The following is an 11,548-nucleotide window of genomic DNA, read 5'->3' as shown; positions in this document are numbered from 1 at the left end:
CCCCTCAGTTCAGTTCAGTTCAATCGCTCAGTCATGTCCGACTCTTTGCGACCCCATGAATTGCAGCATGCCAGGCCTCCCTGTCCATCACCATCTCCCGGAGTTCACTCAAACTCACGTGCATCAAGTCGGTGATGCCATCCAGCCATCTCATCCTCTGTGTCCCCTTCTCCTCCTGCCCCCAATCCCTCCCAGCATCAGAGTCTTTTCCAATGAGTCAACTCTTCGCATGAGGTGGCCGAAGTACTGGAGTTTCAGCGTTAGCATCATTCCTTCCAAAGAAATCCCAGGGCTGATCTCCTTCAGAATGGACTGGTTGGATCTCCTTTCAGTCCAAGGGACTCTCAAGAGTCTTCTCCAACACCACAGTTCAAAAGCATCAATTCTTCGGCACTAAGCGTTCTTCACAGTCCAACTTGCACATCCATACATGACCACAGGAAAAACCATAGCCTTGACTAGACGGACCTTTGTTGGCAAAGTGATGTCTCTGCTTTTGAATATGCTACCTAGCCCCTAACTATGTACAAAAGAATTGCCCAACTGACTAACAGAGTCATGAGATAATCCTGTAGTTACTTGCTCTAAGCCACTAAGTTTTGAAGTAGTTTGTTTTGCAGCAAGAGCTAACTGATACAGCAAATGAATTTTGGCAAGGAATTTGTTGTTGTTGTTCAGTTGTGTCTGACTCTTTGTGTCCCCAAGCACTGTACCATGCCCGGCTCCTCTGTCCTCCGCCGTCTCCTGCGGTTTGCTCAGCTTCATGTCCATTGTGTCAGTGATGCTGTGTAACCACTCATCCTCTACCAGTCCCTTTTCCTTTTGTCTTAAATCTTTCCCAGCATCAGGGTCTTTTCAAATGAGTCAGTTCTTCACATCAGGTGACTAAAGTATTAGAGCTTCAGCTTCAGCATCAATCCTTACAGTGAATAATCAGGGTTGATTTCCTTTAGGATTGACTGGTTTGATCTCCTTGTGGTTCAAGGGACTCTAAAGAGTTTTCTCCAGCACCACAATTCAAAAGCATCAGTTCTTTGGCATTCAGCCTTATCATCCAATTCTCACATCTGTACATAACTTTGACTATATGGATCTTTGCTGGAAAAATGATGTCTCTGCTGTTTAATACAGTGTTTAGGTTTGTCATAGCTTTCCTTTCAAGGAGTAAGTGTCTTAATGTTATGGCTAAGGTCACTGTCCACAGTGACTTTAGAGCCCAAGAAAATAAAATCTGTCACTGCTTCCACTTTTCCCCTTTCTATTTCCTGTGAAGTAATGGGACTGGTTGCCATGATCTTAGTTTTTTAATGTTGACTTTCAAGCCAGCTTTTTTACTCTCCCCTTTCACCATCATCAAGAGACTCTTTAGTTTCTCTTCACTGTCTGCCATTAGAGTGGTATCATCTGCATATCTGAGGTTGTTGATATTTCTCCCAGCAATCTTGATTCCAGCATGTGATTCACCCAGCCCAGCATTTTGCATGATGTACTTGGCATATCAGGTAAATAAATAAGGTGACAGTATATAGCCTTGTCATACTCCTTTCCCAGTTTTGAAATGGTCAGTTGTTCCTTGTCTAGTTCTAACTGTTGCTTCTTGACCCACATACAGGTTTCTCAGGAGACAGATAGGGTGGTCTGGTATTCCCATCTCTTTAACAGTGTTCCACAGTTTGTTGTGATTAACACAATCAAAGGCTTTAGTGTAATCAATGAAGCAGAAGTAGATATTTTTTCTGGGACTCCCTTGCTTTCTCCATGATCCAAAGGATGTTGGCAATTTGATCCCTAGTTCCTCTGTCTCTTTGCAACCCAGTTTGTACATATTAAAGTTCTCAGTTCATGTACTGCTAAAGCCTAGCTTGAAGGATTTTGAGCATAACCTTGCTAGCATGTAAAACAAGCACAATTATATGGTAGTTTGAACATCCTTTGGAACTGGAATGAAAACTGACCTTTTCCAGTCCTGAGGCCACTGCTGTTTTCAAAATTTGCAGACATATTGAGTGCAGCACTTTAACAGCATCATCTTTTAGGATTTTATATAGCTTAGCTGAAATACCATCACCTCCACTAGTTCTGTTCCTAGTAATGCTTCCTAAGGCACACTTGACTTCACACTCCAGGCTGTCCGTCTGTAGGTGAGTGAACACAAAACATTTTTTTTTGTTGTTTTGTTATCTGGATCATTAAGACCTTTTTAGGTATAGTTCTTCTGTGTATTCTTGCCACCACTTCTTAATATCTTCTGCTTCTGTTATGCCCTTACCATTTCTGTCCCTTATTGTGACCATCCTTATATGAAATGTTCCCTTGATTTCTCCAATTTTTCTGAGGAGATCTCTAGTCTTTTCCATTCTATTGTTTCCCCTATTTCTTTGCATTGTTCTTTTAAGAATGCCTTCTTATCTCTCTTTGCTTTTCTCTGGAACTCTGCATTCAGTTGGGTATGTATTTCCCTTTCTCCTTTGCCTCTTACTTCTCTTCTTTCATCAGCTATTTGTAAAGCCTTCTCAGACAACCACTTTGCCTTCTTGCATTTCTTTTTCTTTGGGATGGTTTTGGTCACTGCTTCCTGTACAATGTTACAAACCTCTGTCCATAGTTTTTCAGGCACTCTGTCTACCAGATCTAATCCCTTGAATCTATTTGTCACCTCTACTGTATAATCCTAAGGGATTTGATTTAGGTCATATCTGAATGGCCTAGTGGTTTTCCCTGCTTTCTTCTATTTAACCCTGAATTTTACAACAAGGAGGCCATGATCTGAGGTACAGTCAGCTCCAGGTGTTATTTCTACTGACTGTATAGAGATTTTCCATCTTTGACTGCAAAGAGTATAATCAGTCTGATTTTGGTATTGACCATCTGGTAATGTCCATGTGTAGAACTGGCTCTTCTGTTGTTGGAAGAGGGTGTTTGCTATGATCAGTGTATTTTCTTGGCAAAACTCTGTTAAACTTTGCCCTACTTCATTTTGTACTCCAAGGCCAAACTTGTTTGTTACTCCAGGTATCTCTTGACTTCCTACCTTTGCATTTCAATCCCTATGATGAAAAGGGTATCTTCTTTTGGTTTTAGTTCTGGTCTTTTAGGTCTTCATAGAACTGGTCAGCTTTAGCTTTCTCAGAATCAGCAGTTGGGGCATAGACTTGGATTACTGTGATATTGAATGGTTTACCTTGGAAATGAACTAAGATCATTCTGTCATTTTTGAGATTGCATTGCATTTTTGACTTTTTCGTTAACTATGAAGGCTACTCCATTTCTTCTAAGGGATTCTTGCTCACAGTAGTAGATATAATAGTCATCTGAACTAAATTCTCCCATTTCCGTCCATTTTAGTTCACTGATTCCTAAGATGTCGATGTTCAATCTGGCTGTCTCCTGCTTGATCATGTCCAATTTACTTCGATTCATGACCCTAACATTCCAGGTTCCTATGCACTATTGTTCTTTACAACATCAGACTTTACTTTCAACACCAACCAGACACATCCACAGCTGAGCATCGTTTCAACTTTGGTCCAGCCACTTCATTCTTACTGGAGCTGTTAGTAATTGCCCTCCACTTTTCCCCAGTAGCATATTGGACACCTTCAAATGTGGGCACCTCATCTTCTATCTATCATATCTTTTATCATATTTTCTATCACCATCATATCTTTTTGCCATTTCATACTGTCCGTGGGGTTCTCCAGGTAAGAATACTGGAGTGGATTGCCATTTCCTTCTCCAGTGGACCATGATTTGTCAGAACTTTTCACTATGACTAGTCTGTCTTAGGTGGCCCTGCATGACATGGCTTATAGCTTCATTGAATCACGCGAGCCCCTTGCCATGATACATCTGTGATCCATGAGGGGGTTGGCTATGAATGCTATGCTATGCTAAGTCACTTTAGTCGTGTCCAACTCTGTGAGACCCTAGAGACGGCAGCCCACCAGGCTCCCCCGTCCCTGGGATTCTCCAGGCAAGAACACTGGAGTGGGCTGCCATTTCCTTCTCCAATGCATGAAAGTGAAAAGTGAAAGTGAAGTCCCTCAGTTGTGTCCGACTCTTAGCGACCCCATGAACGGCAGCCTAACAGGCTCCTCCGTCCATGGGATTTTCCAAGCAAGAGTACTGGAGTGGGGTGCCATTGCCTTCTCCTGGCTATGCATATACAAGGCCAAATAAACAATGAATGAGTAGCATGGTTCTTTCTGAAGAAACAGCGCCTCTGGAACCTATACTAATTTAAGTGGCATTTGTTAATCATCACTAATATAACACTGAACGATAAACCTCCTTTTCCTTTTGCGACTCCCATACCTGGAAATTACTGCTAGAACATGAAATCATTATTGCAGAGGCCAAGGATTCATTCCATCATTTATGTGTTAATTTCTTAATTGAGCAAATATTTAATCTCTTTTTGTGCTACGTCCTGTGCATACAATAGTAGAAAAACCAAGACAGTTTCTAGGAAACTGCCTTCAAGGATCATACACACAGATGAGAGGGATAATAAACAAACATTAGATAATATAGTCATGTGTTTTCATAGGCAACAACGTCTGACAATAGCCATTGTGAAGTGCAGCTTTGAAGAGAGAGAATGAGTTCCTGAGAACTAGATAATATTTAGTATTGGAAAATAATTTAAATATTAAAATTAATGGTCACTTATTAATAGCACAGTGATAAAGCAGGTCAGACCAGAGAGAGAGAGAGAGATAGAGGTTGATTTTGTACAGTAAACTGGAACCATATAGTAAATACTTTTGGATAACCATTTTTATTAAATAATACATTTTTCTATGTGATTAAATATTGTCATAAAACAGGATTTTTGACACCTTATTGTCCATAATATAAATTTACTGTAGTATATTTCATAAATCACCGATAGATTCTTTTTTCAAAAATTTTTGTAAGTAATGTAAAAATAAACATCTTGTGTAAGATCCTTTTTCTTATTATTTTCTTAGAGTTTTCTGTATTTATACTCATTTTTAAATTGTTGAGTATCTATTACAAAATTGTCTTCCAAAAATTGTATCAATTTATACTTCCAATCTCATTCTATGACATTTGGAGCCTATATTTTTAAGTGGAATTCATTTAGCTACTTTCCTCATAAAAATACTGCCATGTTCTTTCTACCAAGTCAAGTTTACTACATACAACAAATGCTTTTAATTGAGTTTTGAAAGAAGTCATTTCAGTGAAAACATAATATCTACCTGCTATATACCACTGGTACCATTATCTTGCCATAGTTAAACAGGAGTAAGGAAACAAGAAAGTCACAGAAGGGACCTAGATTACACAAAGCATATATACCAGGATACTTCTTGAGAAAAATAATAACACTGGAAAAGTTTTTACATCAAGAGTCAGAAATCATCTTAGTTTGACTCAGTTCTGCCACTGGCCAATTGTAATTACCAATAATGACTAATACTTTTTGGAGTTATTACAATATGTCAAATAATACCTTAGCTATTTAAAAATGTACTGCCTCATTTAAATTTTATAGCTATCCTACTTACTATTTTTCTTCCAATTTTACAAATGAGAATTCTGGAACTCTAAAAAGGAATGTCAATTTTCCAAGGTCTCGGAAGTATTGAGTTTCAGGGCCATGATTAAATTCTAGTTCTGTGTGACTCTTGTCCATAGCTTTTACCTATAGTGTCATACTGCTAGCTGACTGATGAGCGACAAATCAGTTACTCTTTCTAGGGTCCAGTTTATTCATATCTAAAACAAGGAATTCAAACTGGATGACCTCTAAATTCCTCCCATCTGTAGCATTTTAAGATTCAAGCATTCTATGTTAAGAATATTATCCGCTCAGTAAATAGAGCTTGAAAAATCTTGACCAAACATTGTAGTAGGTTTGAAACTCTTCCTTTAGATAAAAACTTTCCAACTATAAACCCCTAATATCTTTTAAGTATAAAGTAACTGTGTTCTGACTTTCAAACCTCAGATTCAGTATTATCCCTCTCCCTATTTCCTATCTATTTCTGCCTCTCTGCTTTTAAAAGGAAAAAAAAAGGAAAAATAAAATATATCTTTTGAGGTGAGAAGAAGAGACTTGAAAATGTATGGCTTCCAATTCCACTGTAGCAGGGGTTGTAAACTTAAATATCTACTGAGAAATTTCTTTTTAAAATAAATGCATGAATTGACCCAGAACTTAGAAATACATATTCTTTTCAAGTAGACATGTGACATTTACCAAAATTTACTATTTTTTAGTCTATAAAAGGGGCTTCCCTGGTAGCTCAGCTGGTAAAGATTCTGCCTGCAATTCAGGAGACCCTGGTTCAATTCCTGGGTCAGGAAGAACCCCTGGAGAAGGGATAGGCTACCCACTCCAGTATTCTTGGGCTTCCCTGGTGGATCAGATGGTAAAGAATTCACCTGCAATGTGGGAAATCTGGGTTCTATCCCTGAGTTGGAAAGATCCCCCTGGAGGAGGGCATGGCAATCCACTCTAGTATTCTTGCCTGGAGAATCCCATGGACAGAGGAGACTGGCAGGCTATAGTCCATGAAGTCACAAAGAGTCAGACAAGACTGAGTGACTAAGCACAGAACAGCACAGTCTATATGACAAGTTTCACAAACTTAAATGGATTAATATGATTTAGAGTATGTTCTTTCACTAAAGTAGAGCTAACTTGAAATCACTAATATATGGATAGTTAATAAATTCCCCAAGTTTGGAAAGTACAGAAAACTCATTTTAATAACCTGAGGATCCAACCCAAGGAAGTAATCACAATTAGCAAACAGTATTAAGTGGATAGTAAAAATGTAGCATATCAAATTGTGTTGCTGCTGCTGCTGCTGCTGCTGCTGCTGCTAAGTCACTTCAATCGTGTCCGACTCTGTGTGACCCCATAGACGGCAGCCCACCAGGCTCCCCAATCCCTGGGATTCTCCAGGCAAGAACACTGGAGTGGGTTGCCATTTCCTTCTCCAATAAAATTGTGTTGGACACAGGTAAAACCATGCCTAGGTGAATGTATATGATTAAGTATCTATCTCAAGAAATTGGAAAAAAGCAGAAAATTAAATAATGAAAATTAAACCATTATAATGAAATAGAAAAAGAAATATTCAATGGGAAGGATTCATGAAACTAAAAGTTGGTTCTTTGCAAAGACTAATAAAATTATAAGCACCTGGGAAACCTATTCAAGAAAATAAGAAAGCATAGGTTACCAAAATCTTGGATAAAAAAGTAGATAATAGCACAAATTCTACAGATATTAGAAAGAGAATAAAAGGATATTTGGATAACTTTAAGGCAATACATTTGCAAATATAAATGAAAGGAATAAAATTTTCAAATAACACAATTTACCAAAACACTCACAATTATTAATAGAAACAGAAAATCTGAATAGCCCTAAATATGTTGAAGAGACTGACTTAATAATTTAAAACCATCATACAAAGAAAATTCCAGGCCCAGATGACTTCATCTGTGATTTTGCCCAAATATTTAAGGCATAAAAATAAATCAATTTTACAAAAACTCTTCCAAAGAGCAAAAAATTAAAGAACACTTTCCAGTTTATTTCATGAGCTAGCATAATCCTGAAAGCAAAATCTCACAGACATCAGAAGAAAAAAAATATGGAATAATATCTCTAAGAACATAGATGCAAAAAAACCAAACTGTTAGCATATAAAATCCACCCGCATATGTAGAGGTAATGTTGCTGAAACTCAACCTCTCTTCACCGATGCTGGGTAGATAGAGTTTTGGGTGAAGTACAAAAGAGTAGCTTTTATTGCTTTGTCAGGCAAAGGGACCATGGTGGGCTAATGCCCTCAAGACTGTGTAATCCACCCTGGAGTGGGCAGTGAGGAGTTTTATAGCATTCAGGGAGCAGGGCATGATCAGCTCATGGACACTTCTTGCATTCATTGGCATCACAGTAAATTTTCAAGCATCATCAATTTTTCTGGCTTCAACCAGTCTAGGGTCTCTGTTCTTGTGGTCATCAGTTTTCATCTGGAGGGAGTCCACTTCCTATAAAAACAACCTAGATGTGTGTCAGGCCTTTATCTGTATCTTTCAGGGAAGTGAGAGTTTGGTAATTCTGCTGTGTGGCAGACTTACAGTCTAAATTGACACCAGTTTCCCAGCCCAACAGCTACTCTTTGTTTCTATATCTTCAGTTTCCCAACCATTAAGTCTTGAGGCTGCATTTTACTTCAAAAGACAAGGGCCTTGTACACAGTTTCAGTGATATATCATGACTAAGTGGGATTTATTCTAGGAATGAAAGATTGAAATGAGGTTTGAAAATTGTATTAATGTATTAATTGTGTTAGCTTACTAAAAAGAAAAACAATGAGATCATCTCAACAAATACATAAAAATCAGTTGGTAAAGTCAACATCTGTTTAGATAAAAATGCTCATCAGACAAATCTATTAATATATACAGATGTGCTCACTCAGTTGTGTCTGAGTCTTTGCGACCTCATGGACTGTAATCCACCAAACTCCTCTGTCCATGGGATTTTCCAGGCAAGAATATTGGAGTGGGTTGCCATTTTCTCCTCCAGAGGATCTTCCTGATCCAGAGATTGAACCCACATCTCTTGTATCTCCTGCACTGGCAGGTGGATTCTTTACCACTGAGCCAGCTAGGAAGCCCATTTATACAGAAAGCAACTGTTTTTCTATGTATAAGCAACAAAATATTAGAAAATGAACATTTTAAAATACAAAGAATTTAAATACCAAGGAAAAGACTCCAACAAAAGATTTGCTGAGTCTGTTAAAGAAAAATAAAACTTGTTGATGAGAGAAATTAAAGAAAATTATTTTAAAAAGGAGGGTTGTATCATATTCATGGACTGTAATAGTCATTAATGCAATATGTCAAAGTTCCCCAAAACTGACTTACAAATTCAATATAATCCCACATGATATCTCTCTAGTTATTTTTCTACACCTTGAAAAGCTAACTGGGGCTTTTCTGGTGACTCACTTGTAAAGAATTCGTCTACGAATGCAGGTGACGTAGGTTCGATCCCTGGTCCTGGAAGATCCCACATGTGGGACAACTAAGCCCATGCGCCACAACCACTGAGCCAGCACTTTGGAGCCTGTGAGCAGTGACTGCTGAGCCCACACACCACAACTACTGAAGCCTGCACAACTAGAGCCCGTGCTCTGCAACAAGAGAAGCCATGGCAATGGGAAGCCTACACACCACAACTAGAAAGGAGCCCCTGCTTCCCACCACTGGAGAAGGCATGCAAGCAGCAACAAAGACCCAGTGAGGCCATCAAAAAATAAATAAACCTTAAAGAGAAAAAGTAATTCTAAAATTTATATGGAAATGCAAAAGAGCAAGAATTATCAAGACCAGAGGTCAGTAAACATTTTTGGTAAAGGGACAGATAGCAATTATGTTAGGGTTTGTGGCCCAGGCTATCCCTATTGCAACTACCCGATCCTGCCATTGTAGTCAGAAAGCAGCCATAAACAATATGAAATTGACAGAGAACAGTTGCTTTCCAATAATGCTTTATTTACCAAAACAGTTGTTGGTTCTACTGGTCATAGCTTACCAACTCCTGACCAGGATAATGTTGAAAAAGAAGGAAAAAATTGCAGGATTTAAACTGCAGGGTATCAAGAGAAAATTACAGTATAGAGACAGTTTGGTAATGACTCAAAATAGACTAATGAAATAAGAGTCCACAAACAAACCCACACATAAATGGACACCTGATCCACAACAAAGGTAGCGTTGCTAAGCCCATAGACAGCCTTTTTTCCCTTAAGTAATCCAACCCAAATGCATACAATGTTTTAAAATGTTGGCAAAACCAATACAATATTGTAAAGTAAAATAAAATTAAATTTAAAAAAATCTTATAAAATGTTGGCTCCAAATCTAAGTGGCCTATTAATGTGTACACGGAATGAAAAGCCTCCAACGGCCATGACTAAAGATGTGGTTTCTGTGGTTAGCTTACAGTAGATAGTAAAGCCCGAAAATCATTAGCCATGATTCCCCAAGGTAACAATCAGTAGAGCTCTTGTGAACATCCATGTCACAGTTATGGTTAAACAGCAGAAACGTTTTATGATGAGTAGTGACTTTTCATGTGTGTGTGAAATGAAAGACTTGCCTGCCTTGTGTGTTCAAATTATTTGTGCTTTGCCTGGCATATAGATGGCATATTTGTTCAGATATTTGTTCATCTATTTCAGTAGTCTAAATTAAAAGTTACCTAAACAAAATCTAACATTTCTTCCATATAAGGATCTGTGCTGGGACAAGCTCCAAGGGTTGAGTGACCCTCCATGGGCTTCCAGATTCCCAGGGTTCTCAAACGTGATACATCTGGGATTCTTACTCAAATGCCAAATTAGATTCATTAGGTCTGGGAATGGGATCTGAGTTGCAACGTTTCTAATAATCTCTCCAGTGATGCCAGCATGACAGCTTAGAGACCACACTTAGAGGTATTACGGCCCACACATCAAAATTACATATCTGAATTCATTCCACTTAGAAATTATATTAGTTATGGTGGCTGCTATAACAACCACAAACTGTGGCTTAAAACAACAGAGATGTATTCTGTCATAGTTCTGGAGGTCAGAAGTCTGGAATCAACATCATTGAGTTGGAATCAGGATGTCAGCCGGACTATGCTCCTTCCGTCCAGAGGTTCTAAAAGAGAATCCACTCCTTGCCTTTTCCAGCTTTGGCCAGCTTTTGCCATATTCTGTGGCACCAAAGGAACCAGCTCTGCTGACACCTTGATTTAGACTTATTTCAGACTTTTGACTTTCAGAACGATAAGAGAATAAATTTGTACTTGCCTTAAGCCATTGAGTTTATGGTAATTTGTTATAGCAGCAAAAGGAGGCTGATGCATCAGTAAACCCACGCTGCGTAATTGGGATTTTAGCTATTGTGAACAATGCTATTAAATATGTCTTTGAAATCCTGATCTTAATCTTTAAGGTATATACCCAGAATTGGAATTGCTGAATCATACAGTTATTCTATTTTTTATTTCTTGAGGAACCACCACACTATTTTCCATACCTGCACCATTTTATATTCTCACCAACCGTGCACAAGGGTTTCAGTTTCTCCATATCCTTGCCGGTATTTATTTTCTTTTTTCCCTTTTCTTCTGTTTAGGATAATAGTTATCCTAATAGGTATGAGTTGGCATCTCATAGTTTTGATTTGCATTTCTCTAATGGTTAATGATGTTGAGCATCTTCTCATGAACATGGTGGTCATTTGTATATCTTTAGAGAAATGTGTGTTCAACACCCCCCTTTTATTTTTAAATTAGCAAACATCATTTTTTAGTGCAGTTGTAGGTTCAGAGAAAGTTTGAGTGGAAGGTGTAGGAATTCCTACACATGTACAGCCTCCAACTTCCCTCATCAGAGTGGCACATGTGTTGCAGTTGATGAACCTACATCAACAAATCATCATACAACGTTCATAGTTTACATTAGAGTTCACTCTTGGTATTATACTTTCTATG

The sequence above is a fragment of the Bison bison genome, unplaced genomic scaffold (assembly GCF_000754665.1).
Source record: "Bison bison bison isolate TAMUID 2011002044 unplaced genomic scaffold, Bison_UMD1.0 scf7180017864466, whole genome shotgun sequence".
Lineage (NCBI taxonomy): Eukaryota > Metazoa > Chordata > Mammalia > Artiodactyla > Bovidae > Bison > Bison bison.
Note: the sequence above shows the minus strand (reverse complement) of the source record.